This window comes from Hemiscyllium ocellatum, chromosome 25 (genome assembly GCF_020745735.1).
Source record: "Hemiscyllium ocellatum isolate sHemOce1 chromosome 25, sHemOce1.pat.X.cur, whole genome shotgun sequence".
NCBI lineage: Eukaryota > Metazoa > Chordata > Chondrichthyes > Orectolobiformes > Hemiscylliidae > Hemiscyllium > Hemiscyllium ocellatum.
Window position 1 is genome coordinate 36,020,986 of NC_083425.1, and position 15,468 is coordinate 36,036,453.

Sequence of the window (15,468 nt, forward strand, 5' to 3'; positions counted from 1 at the left end):
AATGTGGAATTGATAGTGTTGTTGTGTTTCCACCTTTTCCTCCACTACATTGACTCCATTTGCACCACTTTGTGTCCCATGAGTTGGTTGAACAGTTCCTCAAACTCCCAAGAGAATAAGGCAGCTGTCTAGTCCCTGAACAAGTGTTGCAGATCCATTAAATAGACCTTAGTTCAGCCACATCAACAATTGACATGTACTTTCCAGGAGTCTCCCGTGTTCTGTTTCAAACAAACATGGATTTGCAATAAACACCACACTGGCCTATCTGCTAGCAAATCACGGACAATGGAAGTGATCTCATTTGAAAGTGAACTCAATTTGAGGGCAAGAACAGGAAGAAAGGGACCTAAAGGTTAACTTTTTCACATAGAGAATGATGTCTGAATGGAATGAGCTGCCAGAGGAAAAGGTGGAGGCTGGTATGATTACAACACTTTGGTGGCAAGAACAGGAAGGCAGATTACCTAAATTGAGTCCATTGAGGCAGTAAAGGGGCAGTCCAGAGAGATCTGGGTGTTCTTGTACACCAGTCAATGAAGGCAAGCATGCAGGTACAGCAGGTAGTGAAGAAGGCTAATAGCATGCTGGCCTTCATAACAAGAGGGATTGAATATCGATGCAAAGAGGTGCTTCTGCAGCTGTACAGGGCCCTGGTGAGACCACACCTGGAGTACTGTGTGCAGTTCTGGTCACCAAATTTGAGCAAATACATTTTGGCTATTGAGGGAGTGCAGCGTAGGTTCACGAGGTCAATTCCTGGAATGGAGGGATTACCTTACACTGAAAGACTGAAGCGACTGGGCTTGTATACCCTTGTGTTTAGAAGACAGAGGGGATATGATTGAGACATATAAGATTATGAAAGGATTGGACACCCTGGCAGCAGAAACATGTTTCCGCTGATGGGTGAGTGCCGAACCAGAGGACACAGCTTAAAAATACGGGGTAGACCATTTAGGACAGAGATGAGGAGAAACTTCTTCACCCAGAGAGTGGTGGCTGTGTGGAATGCTCTGCCCCAGAGGGCAGTGGAGGCCCAGTCTCTGGATTCATTTAAGAAAGAGTTGGAAAGAGCTCTCAAAGATAGTGGAATCAAGGGTTATGGAGATAAGGCAGGAAGCGGATTAGGAATGATAAGCCATGATCATATTGAATGGCTGTGCAGGCTCAAAGGGCTGAATGGCCTACTCCTGCATCTATTGTCTATTGAATAGGAAGGGTTTAAAGGGACATAGGCCAAGTACTGGCAGATGGGACTAGATTTATATAGGATATCTGGTTGGCTAGGACAAGTTGGATCGAAGGGTTTGTTTCGTGCTGCATATCTCTAAACTTCACCAACACATTCCACCCTGAACTTAAATTCATCCGGACCATCTCTGGCGCCTGCCTCCCCTTCCTGGAACTCTCCATCTCCATCAACAGTGACTGAGCCAACACTGGCATTTTCTACAAACCCGACTCCCACAGCAACCTGGATTACAACTCCTCCCAACCTGCCTCCTGCTAAAATGCTATCCCGTTATTCCCAATTCCTCTGCTGCATCTGCTCCCAGGAAGACCAGTTCCACCACAGAACATATAAGATGGCCACGTTTAAAGACTGCAATTTCCCCTCTTGTGTGGTTGATAATGCTCTCCAGGGCATCTCAACCACCTCCTGAAGTCTGCCCTCGAATCCCACCCCTCCAACAGCAACAAGGACAGACCCCACCTCCCCCGGTCCTCACCAACCTCTGTATACATTGCATCATCATCTGCCATTTCTGCCAACAAACAGACCCCATCACCAGAGATTTATTTCCCTCCCAACTTCTATCCACTTTCCCTAGAACATTCCCTCCTTGGTGACCTGGTCGGGTTCATGCCACCCCCCCCCCCCCCCCCCGGCTCTTCCCCAGCAACCCCTCCTCCTCTCCTGCCACTGCAGGAATGGTAAACTCTGCACCCACACCTTCCCCCTCACTTCTGTCCAAGGCCCCGAAGGAACCTTCCACATCCATCAAAGTTTCACCTGCACTTCCACATACTGTATCCATTGCTCCCGATGCAGTCTCCCCTAAATTTGGGAGACAGGATGCCTACTCACAGAGCACTTCAAAGAAAATGTTTGGAACACCCGAGCCAACCAACTGCACCGCCCCATGGCCGAACAGTTCGACTCCACCGAGGACATGCAGGCCCTGGGCCACCTCCATCACCATTGCCTTATCCCCCGAAGCCTGAAAGAAGGAACGCTTCATCTTTTGCCTCGGGATCCTCCAACCCCATGGCACTAATGCGGATTTCACCTGTTTCATTCCCCCTCCCCCCCCACTTTATCCCAGTTCCAATCTTGCAGCTCAGCATTGCCCTCATGACCTGTCCCACCCTCCCCTTTGACCTATAATCTTTACCCCACCTCCATCCACCTATTGCCCCCTCAACTACCTTCTCCCAGCCCCTCCCCACTCTTATTTACCTCTCCACCCCAAGGCTCCCAGCTTCGTTCCTGATAAAGAGCTTTTGGCTGAAACGTCGATTTTCCTGCTCCTTGCATGCTACCTGACCTGACCAACACCACACTCTACTAATCTGCAGTCCTCACTTTCACCCATTTGGTCGTTTAGACCTGTTCCACCGTTCAATATGGGGGAGCTAAGGCAAGGAGGTCAAGGCATTTGACTTTTTCTTCCTCATTGAAGAGCCAAGTGAATATTGCCCATTGGCTTTGTGTTCCAGTAGGACTCTGATTTTCATGTATGGATTATGTTCCCCATTGCTAGGGCATTTCAGGCACTAAGTATCTCAGTTCATTGAAGAAACAAGCATTTTGCACTTGAAAATTTCGCACCACTTATTTTGAAGCGGTCTATAATTTCCTATTCCTTGGATGCTGCCTGACCTGCTGTGCTTTAACCAGCAACACATCTTCAACTGTGATCTCCAGCATCTGCAGACCTCATTTTTTACCCTATAATTTCCACACGTTTAGTGTGATCACTTAATGATGCCACCAAATTTAAAAGTACAAATTTCAAACATATAGACTGTACATTAAGTATGCCATCAAATATTTAGGGTCACAGTTTTAACAATATGATGAAAGAGTAGTCGGAATGGGTAGGTAGTGTGAGACATCCTTGAGCGCATCCTACTCTCTAACTAGTGCTCACTTTAGAACCGTTGGGAAGTGCAACCAGAGCCAAGGACAATGCACCATTGGTGTCTTAGCTTTATAGCAGGGTTACAAAATCTCTGGAACAAGAATAATGATCGATGATTCAGTAGTTCCAGAACTAATTAGGTGTTTCTGCCATTTCATACACATACCACCCTCTGTGTGAAAAAGTTGCCCCATGGGTCTTTTAATCTTTTCACCCTAAACTTATGCCCTCTAGTTCTGGTCTTGCCCCACCCCAAGGAAAAGACTTTGTCTATTTATCCTATTCATGCTCCTCATGATTTTATAAATCTCTAAATTTGCCCCTTAGCCTCTGACGCTCCAGAGAAACAGCCCCAGCCTGTTCAGTCTGTCCCTATAGCTCAAATCATCCAACCCTGGCAACGTCCTGGTAAATCTTTTCTGAACCCTTTCAAGTTTCACAACATCCTTCTAATAAGAAGGAGACCAGAATTGCACACGGTATTCCAACAGTAGTCTAATCAATGTCCTGTACAGCTGCAACATGACCTCCCAACCTCTGGACTTAGTACTCTGACTGATAAAGGAAAGCATACCAAACGCCTTCTTTACTATCCCATCTACCTGCAACTCCACTTTCAAAGAGCTATGAACCTGCACTCCAAGGTCTCTTTGTTCAGCAGCACTCCCTCGGACCTTACCATTAAGTGTATAAGCCCTGCTAAGATTTGCTTTCCTAAAATGCACCACCTCACATTTATCTAAATTAAACTTGATCTACCACTTGTCAATCTACTGCCCATCTGATCAAAATTCTGTTGTAATCTGAGGAAGCCTTCTTTGCTGTTCATGACACTTCCAATTTTGGTGTCATCTGCAAACTTACTAACTATACCTCTTATGCTCACATCCAAAACATTTCTATAAATGAAAAGTAAACCTGCTTGTCAGACTGAGACTACATGTTTTCAAGACCCCCCATCCTAGATTACCTCTAGTAAATACAATTTCTGGAGAACAAGATGGACAAACTCAGATCACGGCTCAGTTTTCAGTGTGAACTGTGGGACTGCTGTGCACTCTGCTTCTCAGAAACCTATCTCAACCCATCCATTCCGGATTGCGCACTTCAGGCTGAAGGTTTTTCTATCCATCATATGGACAGTACAGCGTCCTTAGGTAAGATGAAGAGTGGAGGAGTTTGCTTATTAATCAACAACTTGTGGTGCATTGACGTGGCAAACCTGGGCAACCATTGCTCCCCAAACCTTGAATTCCTCAGCGTCAAATGCTGCCCCCTCTATCTTCCATGGGAATTCACTGCTGCTATATACCGGCTTTGTACGTACTGCCACAAGCAAAGGTTGCAGAAACTCTGGATGTGCTGTTCTCCACGACTAACACACTGGAGAGGGAACACCCTGAGGCCCTGTTATTATAATTGGTAACTTCATTCAAGCCAATCTATGGAAGGTATTGCCCAAGTACCGATAGAACATTACCTGCCCCAAAAGGGGCCTGAATATTTTAGACCACTGCTACAACATTGTGAAGGATGCCTACTGCTCCATCCCCCTTATTTCAGAAACTCCAACCACAATGCAATGTTTCTTCTGGCTTACGGGCAAAATCTCAAGCAGGAGACCCCCTCATGCATACAGGTTTAGTACTAGCCAGAGGATCAACTCTGGTGCTGTCTGGAATTGGCTGACTAAGCCAGGTTCAAAAAGTCTGCAAGTATCTCAGATGAGTATGTCACTACTGTCGCAAACTTTATCAGCAAGTGTGTTTAGGACTGCATACCGAGGAAATCAATCTGATGTTCCCCAATAGGAAACCCTGGATGAATCCGGACATACTGAACCTGCTAAAAACCAGGCATGAGACCTACTCAAATGGAAGGAATCAAAGTATGACCTTCACAGAACCATTAAGACAGCCAAGGACTAATACCAATCCAAAGTAGAGACCCAGACAGAACTGGCAACTATGGCAAGGACTGAAAGACATCACAGGTTCTAAAAAGAGATTGCAAGAATACAGACGATAACATATCCCTCCTAGACTGTCTCAACACCTATGCTCGCTTTGGGTAGAAGTTTGATGGAGAGGTAACACCTATTCCGACAAATCCTGACAAACTTATCCCAAAAGTCAGATCAGTTTTCCTTCGTGTGAATCCAAGGAAAGAGTTGGGACCAGACAGAGTACCAGGCCGTGCACTCAGAGCATGCACAGATCAACTAGCAGAAGTCTTCTTGGACATCTTTAACCTCTCCCTGCAGCAGACCACTGTTTCAAAATGGCCAACATCATTTCTGTGCCTAAGAAGACTCATTCACCATGTTTCAATGACTACCACCCAATGGCTCTAACTTTGCTGGTCATGAAGTGCTTTGAAAGGCTGGTCATGGCATTAATCAACTCCAGCCTCCCCACTACTCTTGACCCATTCCAATTTGCATATCAGACCAACAGATCCACGTCAGCCCTAGAACATCTTGGCACCAAGAACAGCTATGTAAGAATCCTACTCATTGACTACAGTTCAGCCTTCAACACAATTATCCCCTCGAGACTGATTACTAAACTTAGTGATCTCAGACTAAGCCCCACCCTCTGCAACTGAATCCTCGGTTCCTTGACCCACAGGCCACAATCAGTGAAGATTGGGGACATTATTTCATCCTCACTAATACTCAACACTGGAGCCTCCCAGGGGTATGTACTCAGCCCCATACTGTACTCACTGTATACCCATGATGAAGTTGCCAAATACCAGACTAATGCTATTTACAAGTTTGCTAATGACACCACCATAGTCGGTCAAATCTCAGATGGTGACAAAACAGACTACAGACAGGAGGTGGAAGACTTGGGAAAATGGTGCACTGAGAACAACCGACTCTCAACGCAGGCAAAACCAAGGAACTCATTATTGACTTTCAGCAGGATGTTACTCATGCCTCCCTACACCTGGGAGTGGTCATCCACAACAAGCTTTCTTGGACTCCTCATATGGACACACTGGTTACAAAGGCCCAACAATGTCTCTTCTTCCTCAGGCAGCTGAGGAGGTTTGGCATGACGGCAAATACCCTTGCCAACTTTTATAGGTGCGCCATTGAGAGCATTCTATCTGGATTTATCACTACCCGGTAGGGCAACTGTACCATTCAAGATCGGAGACGGTTACAGAGAGTGGTGAACTTGGCCCAGACAATCACAAAGGCCAACCTCCCATCTATAAAATCCATCTACCAGGCCCGCCGTCAAGGAAAGGCCCCTAGTATTCACAAAGATCCTTCTCATCCTAGCAATGCTTTTCTACAACATCTCCCATCGGGGAGAAGGTACAGAAACCTGAACAAACACACCAGCCGGTTTCGAAACAGTTTCTACCCTATTAATCTTAGAGCACTGAATGGACTCTCAAACTCTTAGCATTCGCCTGTACCTGTGTTTTTGTTTTTGTAACTGTTTACTATTATTTACTTATTTATGCTACTTAACTCTGTGATCTGCCTGTATTGCTCACAAGACAAAGCTTTTCACTGTGCTTCGGTACACATGACATTCAATTCAAATCAAAAGTAGAGGACCCAGCACCGATCTTTGTGGCACTCCACTGGTCATAGCCCTCCAGTCTGAAAAACAATCCTCCACCACCACCTTCTGTCTTCTACCTTTGAGCCCGTTCTGTATCCAAATAGCTAGTTCTCCCTGTATTCCATGAAATCTAACCTTGCTAACCAGTCTCCCATGGGGAACCTTGCTGAATGTTTTACTGAAATCCATATAGATCATGTCTACCACTCTGCCCTATTCAATCCTCTTCGTCATTTGTTCAAAAAAACTCAATCAAGTTTGTGAGACATGATCTCCCACGCACAAAGCCATGTTGACTTTCGGTAATCAGTGCTTGCCTTTCCAAATACATGAACATCCTGTCCTTCAGGATTCACTCCAACAACTTGCGCACCACCAATGTCAGACTCACTGGTTTATAGTTCCCTGGCTTGTCCTTACCACCTTTCTTAAACAGTGGCACCACATTAGCCAACCTCCAGTCTTCCTGCACTTCACCTGTGATTATCGACGATACAACTGTCTCAGCAAGAGGCTGAATAATCACTTCCCTAACTTCCCACAGACTTCTAGGTTACATCTGATCACATCCTGGGGATTTATCCACTTTTATGCATTTCAAGATATACAGCACTTCCTCCTCTGTAATATGGACATTTTTCAAGATATCACCATCTATTTCCCTAAATTCTACATCATGCATGTCCTTTTACACAGTAAATACTGATGCAAAATACTCATTTGGTATCTTCCCCCATCTCCTGCGGCTCCACACACAGGCCGCCTTGCTGATCTTTGAGGGGCCCTATTCGCTCCCCAGTTACCCTTTTGTCCTTAATATACTTGTAAAAACCCTTTGGATTCTACTTAACTTTATTTGCCAAAACTATCACGTCCCCTTTTTGTCCTGCCGATTTCTCTCTTAAGTATACTCCTACTGCCTTTATACTCTTCTAAGCATTAACTTAATCTATCCAGTCTATACTTGTCATATGCTTCATTCTTTTTCTTAACCAAGCTCTCAACTTCTTTAGTCATCCAGCAGTCTCTATATCTAACAGCCTTTCCTTTCACCTTAACTGGACTCTCGTTCTCTCATTTTCCAGCCATCCCTTTACCTGCGAACATCTGCTCCAAATCAGCCTTTGAAAGTTTTTGCCTCATACTGTCAACATTGGCCATTCTCCAATTTATAACTTCAACTTTTAGATCTTGTCTCTCCTTTTCCATCACTATTTTAAAACGAATAGAATTATGATTGCTGGCCCCAAGGTGCTCCCCCACTCAGTCATCTACCTGCCTTATTCACCAAGAGTAGGTTAAGTTTTTCACTTTCTCTAGTAGGTACATCCACATACTGAATCAGAAAATTTTCTTATACACACTTCAATTCCTCTCCATCTAAACCCTTAACACTATGGCAGCCCCAGTCTATGTTTGGAAAGTTAAAATCCCATGCCATAACCACCCTATTACTCTTACAGATGACTGAGATCTCCTTACAAATTTGTTTCTCAATTTCCCTCTGACTATTAGGGGTTTATAGTACAATCCCAATAAGGTGTTCATCCCTTTTTTATTTCTCAGTTCCACCAAAATAACTTCCCTGGATATATTTCTAGGAATGCCCTCCCTTAATACAGCTGTAATGCTATCCTTTATCAAAATGCCACTCCCCCTCCTCTTGCCTTCCTTTCTGTCCTTCCTGTAGTATTTGTATCCTGGAACATTCAGCTGCCAGTCCTGTCCAACCCCGAGCCATATTTCTGTAATTGCTATGATATCCCAGTCCCATGTTCCTAACCATGCCCTGAGTTCATCAGCCTTCCCTGTTAGGCCCCTTGCAATGAAATACGTGCAGTTTAATGTATCAGTTGTACCTTGTTCTCTGCTTTGTCTCTGCCTGCTCTGACTGTTTGACTTGCTTTGGTTTTCAACAAAGAGTAAAAAGTGAGGTCTGCAGATGCTGGAGATCAGAGCTGAAAATGTGTTGCTGGTTAAAGCACAGCAGGTCAGGCAGCATCCAAGGAACAGGAAATTCGACGTTTCGGGCCGGAGCCCTTCATCAGGAATGAGGAGAGGGTGCCAGGCAGGCTAAGATAAAAGGTAGGGAGGAGGGACTTGGGGGAGGGGCGATGGAGATGTTATAGGTGGGAGGAGGTCAAGATGAGGGTGATAGGCCGGAGTGGGGTGGGGGCGGAGAGGTCAGGAAGAGGATTGCAGGTTAGGAGGGCGGTGCTGAGTTCAAGGGAATCGACTGAGACAAGGTGGGGGGAGGGGAAATGAGGAAACTGGAGAAATCTGAGTTCATCCCTTGTGGTTGGAGGGTTCCCAGGCGGAAGATGAGGCGCTCTTCCTCCAACCGTCGTGTTGTTATGTTCTGGCGATGGAGGAGTCCAAGGACCTGTATGTCTTCAGTGGTGTGGGAGGGAGAGTTAAAGTGTTGAGCCACGGGGTGGTTGGGTTGATTGGTCCGGACGTCCCAGAGGGGTTCCCTGAAGCGTTCTGCAAGTAGGCAGCCCGTCTCCCCAATATAGAGGAGGCCACATCGGGTGCAGCGGATGCAATAGATGATGTGTGTGGAGGTGCAGGTGAATTTGTGGCAGATATGGAAGGGTCCTTTGGGGCCTTGGAGAGAAGTAAGGGAGGAGGTGTGGGCGCAAGTTTTGCATTTCCTGTGATTGCAGGGGAAGGTGCCGGGAGTGGAGGTTGGGTTGGTGGGGGGTGTGGACCTGATGAGGGAGTCACGCAGGGAGTGGTCTTTGCGGAACACTGATAAGGGAGGGGAGGGAAATATATCCTTGGTGGTGGGGTCCGTTTGGAGTTGGCGGAAATGACGGCGGATGATATGCTGTATACGGAGGTTGGTGGGGTGCTAGGTGAGAATCAGTGGGGTTCTGTCTTGGTGGCGGTTGGAGGAGCGGGGCTCAAGGGCGGAGGAGCGGGAAGTGGAAGAGATGCGGTGGAGGGCATCGTCGATCACGTCAGGGGGGAATCTGCGGTCCTTGAAAAAGGAGGCCATCTGGGCTGTACGGTATTGGAACTGGTCCTCCTGGGAGCAGATGCGGCGGAGATGAAGGAATTGGGAATATGGGATGGAGTTTTTACAGGGGGCGGGGTGGGAGGAGGTGTAGTCCAGGTAGCTGTGGGAGTCAGTCGGTTTATAGTAGATGTCTGTGTTGAGTCGGTCGCCCGAGATAGAAATGGAAAGGTCTAGGAAGGGGAGGGAGGAGTCCGAGACAGTCCAGGTGAATTTGAGGTCGGGATGGAAGGTGTTGGTAAAGTTGATGAACTGTTCAACCTCCTCGTGGGAGCACGAGGCAGCGCCAATACAGTCATCGATGTAGCGGAGGAAAAGGTGGGGGGTGGTGACAGTGTAGCTGCGGAAGATGGACTGTTCCACATATCCTACAAAGAGACAGGCATAGCTGGGGCCCATGCGGGTGCCCATGGCAACTCCTTTAGTTTGGAGGAAGCGGAAGGATTGGAAAGAGAAGTTATTCAGGGTGAGGACCAGTTCAGTCAGTCGAAGGAGGGTGTCAGTGGAAGGTTACTGGTTGGTGCGGCGGGAAAGGAAGAAGCAGAGGGCTTTGAGTCCTTCGTGATGGGGGATGGAGGTGTACAGGGACTGGATGTCCATTGTGAAGATAAGGCGTTGGAGACCGGGGAAGCAAAAATCATGGAGGAGGTGGAGGGCGTGGGTGGTGTCCCAAACGTAGGTGGGGAGTTCTTGGACTAAAGGGGACAGAACCGTGTCTAGCTACGCGGAGATGAGTTCGGTGGGGCAGGAGCAGGCTGAGACAATGGGTCGGACGGGGCAGTCAGGTTTGTGGATTTTGGGCAGGAGGTAGAAACGGGTGGTGCGGGGTTGTGAGACTATGAGGTTGGAGGCGGGTGGATGGGAGATCCCCTGAGGTGATGAGGTTATGGATGGTCTGGGAGATGATGGTTTGGTGGTGGGAGGTGGGGTTCTGGGAGATGATGGTTTGGTGGTGGGAGGTGGGGTTCTGGGAGATGATGGTTTGGTGGTGGGAGGTGGGGTCTGGGAGATGATGGTTTGGTGGTGGGAGGTGGGGTCCGGGAGAAGATAGTTTGGTGGTGGGAGGTGGGGTTCTGGGAGATGATGGTTTGGTGGTGGGAGGTGGGGTCTGGGAGATGATGGTTTGGTGGTGGGAGGTGGGGTCTGGGAGATGATGGTTTGGTGGTGGGAGGTGGGGTCTGGGAGATGATGGTTTGGTGGTGGGAGTTGGGGTTCTGGGAGATGATGGTTTGGTGGTGGGAGGTGGGGTCTGGGAGATGATGGTTTGGTGGTGGGAGGTGGGGTCTGGGAGATGATGGTTTGGTGGTGGGAGGTGGGGTCTGGGAGATGATGGTTTGGTGGTGGGAGTTGGGGTTGGGAGATTCTCAGACTGATCTCTTTCCTCACTATCTCCCTGGGTCCCACCACCACCTCCCCCACCCCCACCTTACTAGTTTAAATTCTCCTGAGCAGCTGTAGCAAATCTCCCTGCCAGTACATTAGTCCCCTTCCAATTTAGGTGCAATCCGTCCTTCTTGAAAAGGTCACTTCTACCCCAGAAGAGATTCCAGTGATCCAAAAATGTGAATCCTTCTCCCATATACCAGCTCCTCAGCTACGCATTCATTTGCTTTGTCCTCCTATTCCTGCCCTCACTAGCTCATAGCACCGGGAGTAATCCAAATATTACTACTCTCGTGGACCTCCTCTTTAAATTCCTGCCTAATTCTCTGTAATCTCCCTTTAGGATCTCAATCTTGTCCCTTCCTATGTCGTTGGTTCTAATGTGTACAATGACCTCCTGCTGGCCTCTCCCCCCCCGCCCTGGGAACATTCTGCACCCTCTGAGACATCCTTGATCCTGGCAGCAGGGAAGCAAGGCACCATTCTGATCTTTCACTGCTGGCCACTGAACCCGACAGGCCTTGAGCTATCCATCAGGTGGGAAAAACAAATCCAGCCGAGTTAGGCATCTGCTGGCGAGATAAGTTCTTTAAAGAAGTACCACTCTAAGTGGGAGATGTCATGTGGTAACCTTGCAAAGCTCGCATGTCTGATACAGTTGTTTTACAAAATGGCTTCTTAGCAAGGAGGGGAAACTTTTGATCATAAAATGGCTTCCCGACATACTGCGTCAGAATGTCTTCAATGTTAGGTTTAGAATCATTTTTAATCTAGGAGCAGACTCCTGCTTTTTATCTTAAGCACTGAATCATTCTATACCTGAGGCTGAAATGTTACCATATGGTTGCATGTAAACTGATTCATTCGTCTTGAATTAAACATACTTTCTTTTCAGGGTTGTGATTCAAATTCAAATAAGACATAAGATCTGATTAGTTAAAATTGACAGTGGGGCGGTCTGTAGAATGGTCTGCAAAAACAGCAAGTTAAAGCTTCATCAATATTATCTTTTACAGAGTTTGCATTTCATAACCAGTAATGGCTACTCAATATCTCAAAAATGCAATTAAATTCAATCCATAGTAAGCACGAAGAGTTAATTTTCTTCTAGCTTTGGCAGTCCTAGCACTAAAATGGTCTCTCTCTCTCATGTTCTTTTTGAACTCTCAAGTCAGGGACCTGTAACAGAAAAGATGTTTTTACTTTGTGTCTGCTGAGCTTGCAAAGGGTAATAAGAATCCATTATAATTGATAGGCCTGGACTGTCAATTGCAAGGCTTTTGATGCCAAGTTTTGTTTCAAGGTCAGAATCAAACACTTATTAATTTCACAAGGGAACAGCTGTGAATGTTATCACTCAGTGACCTGTTCACACAGATTCACTGATGTTCAGGCAAATGTTCTTAATTACCTTAGAGCATCCTGTTATCACTTATGCATAACTTGGGTTACTTTTTTTTGAGCCTACCTGCCTGTCAACTTATTTTCCAGTGCGCAGCAAGTGTTTGATAAATCAGTATTACATTTTAGTCTAAATGTTTAAGGACAAGTTTTAAGGCTATAGACTTTCTCAATGTCACATTAGAATTTAGGAGCTGAAAATGTGTTGCTGGTTAAAGCGCAGCAGGTCAGGCAGCATCCAAGGAACAGGAAATTCGACATTTCGGGCCAGAGCCCTTCATTCCTGATGTGCTTTAACCAGCAACACATTTTCAGCTCTGATCTCCAGCATCTGCAGATCTCACTTTTTACTCTTAGAATTTAGGAGCCAGAGTCAGCCATTTGGTCATTTAGTCCTGCTCCACTGTTGAATAAAATCTGGCTGGACTGTCAGTTCAACCTGTAGTAAAAAGTGAGGTCTGCAGATGCTGGAGATCAGAGCTGAAAATGTGTTTGCTGGTTAAAGCGCAGCAGGTCAGGCAGCATCCAAGGAGCAGGAGATTCGACATTTCGGACAAAAGCCCTTCAACCTGTCTGCTGCTGACATTGTTATTTTACTTTTGAGATTCTTCCACACTTGGTGCAATTGCAACACACCAACTTCTGTGAACAAGCAACCAAATTTATTAAGCACATTACAGTCCAAGTTTTCAGGAGGAACCTTTAACACACACCTTGCAGAGTTTACAGGGTGGTGGCAAAAGCTCTCTGAACAAAAGAAACAGTCTTTGTACAAAACTCTTGACATCACAGTTAGTACTGCCCACAATACAACCCTCATCCATCCCCTCATAGTCACATGCCACTCAAGATACAATGCAGTGACCACCCCACCCCCAGAAACAATGTAATGCAAATCATCCCTTAATGGTCAAAGCTGTTGCAAATTGTTTTTTTGTAACTATAGGGGGGTAGTCAAATTCTGACTGTAATGTTCTAATTGATTCCTGGATGAAAATGTAAATTATCCCTGAATGGCAAGGAAATGGCCACGTAAACCTCCCACGTTCCACCTAGAAGACAAAGCTACACCACCTTACCCCCCAGGGCATTCAATTTCTTGCTGGTCAGTAGAGCAAATTAACTCTTTAATATCTGATTCCCTCCTTTTATTATTCCATGATAACCACCTAGATGGGGGAATAAGAAAAACACTAGCAATTTATTCATAAGAATCTTACACCCAGTACTTAAGCAAGTTAGTGACACACAACATACAATGATTATAACAAGAATTATAATCATTCTTCTGGATTAGTGGTGCTGGAAGAGCACAGCAGTTCAGGCAGCATCCAAGGAGCAGCGAAATCGACGTTTTCGGGCAAAGGCCCTTCATCAGGAATAAAGGCAGAGAGCCTGAAGCGTGGAGAGATAAGCTAGAGGAGGGTGGGGGTGGGGAGAAAGTAGCATAGATTACAATGGGTGAGTGGGGGACGGGATGAAGGTGATAGGTCAGGGAGGCGAAGGTGGAGTGAATAGATGGAAAAGGAGATAGGCAGGTAGGACAAGTCATGGGGACAGTGCTGAGGGAAGTTTGGAACGAGGGTGAGAATCACCAGCCCTTGCAGAGATAGGATTCCCAGGATCCTCCCAGTAGCCAGCCATCTCCGTTCTTAGGCCTTGTCTAAAATTATTCAGTTGGTTCTGAATAAATTGAATGGTACGGGTTATGTTGTATGATTTGTATGTCTATCAAAAATCTTTTGTCCTGAATAATATCAAAGACAATGTCTTCCATTTTCTAGGCGATTAAAATTCCACATTCGCATGAGACTTTGAAAGAAATGAATTCTCATCTGTTTTGAAAGTACAGCTCATTCTTAAACTATGCCCCCTGCAAGAAGTGACATGTTTTAGGTATCTACCCAATGCAGTCCCCTGAAGATCTTGTTTTTCAATAAGGGTGGTAAGGTCAGCACTAGGGATCTGTTTTGAATTTGCCTTGGGTGACTGTGGTGAAGTTTGCATGTTGTGTGTTTGTGTGGTTTTCAGCCCAGTGGTCCAGTTTCCCCACAGTGCAAAGATTAATGAGATTGGCCATGATAAATTGTCCACAGTGTCCAGTGATGTGCAGAATAAGTGGATGAGCCATGGTAAATTGAGCAGGGGGATACGTGTGCAAGTGAATGCAAAGCTCAGCTCACAAAATTTCATAGTCATTTCAACCGAGGTGGTTTGAGAATCTTTTGGAATAATTATTTAGGACTACATTAATAAAGCAAATGTGGATGAATTAAATAAAGTTGGCATGGGTTTTTAGCATAATTCGGGTTTAAGTTTGAATATCTAGATGCAAGAAGATTGATAAGAGCAATGTGTTGCTGTCTATGGACTTGAAAAGGTAATTGCCACAGCACTGCACAACAAATCTGAGCTCATGGAATAAGAAAAGGAAAGGTAGCAACATGAATACACAAAGCAATAATACTTAAAGGATGTCTGATTCTTGATGTGGAGGGCAGAATTTCAAAGTTTGCTGATGAACTTGGAAACATCACGAAGTAAAGAGGACAGGGTAGAACTTCAAAGCAAATGGACATGTTGGAGGAGGTGGGCAGGTGCAAGATGGAAGTCAATACATAGAAATGTAAAGTTTTTTTGGGAAGAAAGTGGAGACGATTCTTAAGGGGAACAGTACAAGATATGGCATAAGAAACCTTTTCACATGATATAGTTAGGATCGGGAGTGGATTTGGTTAAGAGGAGACTGCCTTGACTGATCTATTCCAGAAAGTATTGGATTACCATCTGTAGAGGATGAACATGCAGGGGTCAGAAGAATAAGGCAGAATGTGGAGATAATTGCTTCGTTGGCAAATAGTGCAGTCTGATCATGCGGATGGGAGAAACGTGCTGGAATTCAAGCCCCTGCCATGTCTTATTTAATCAC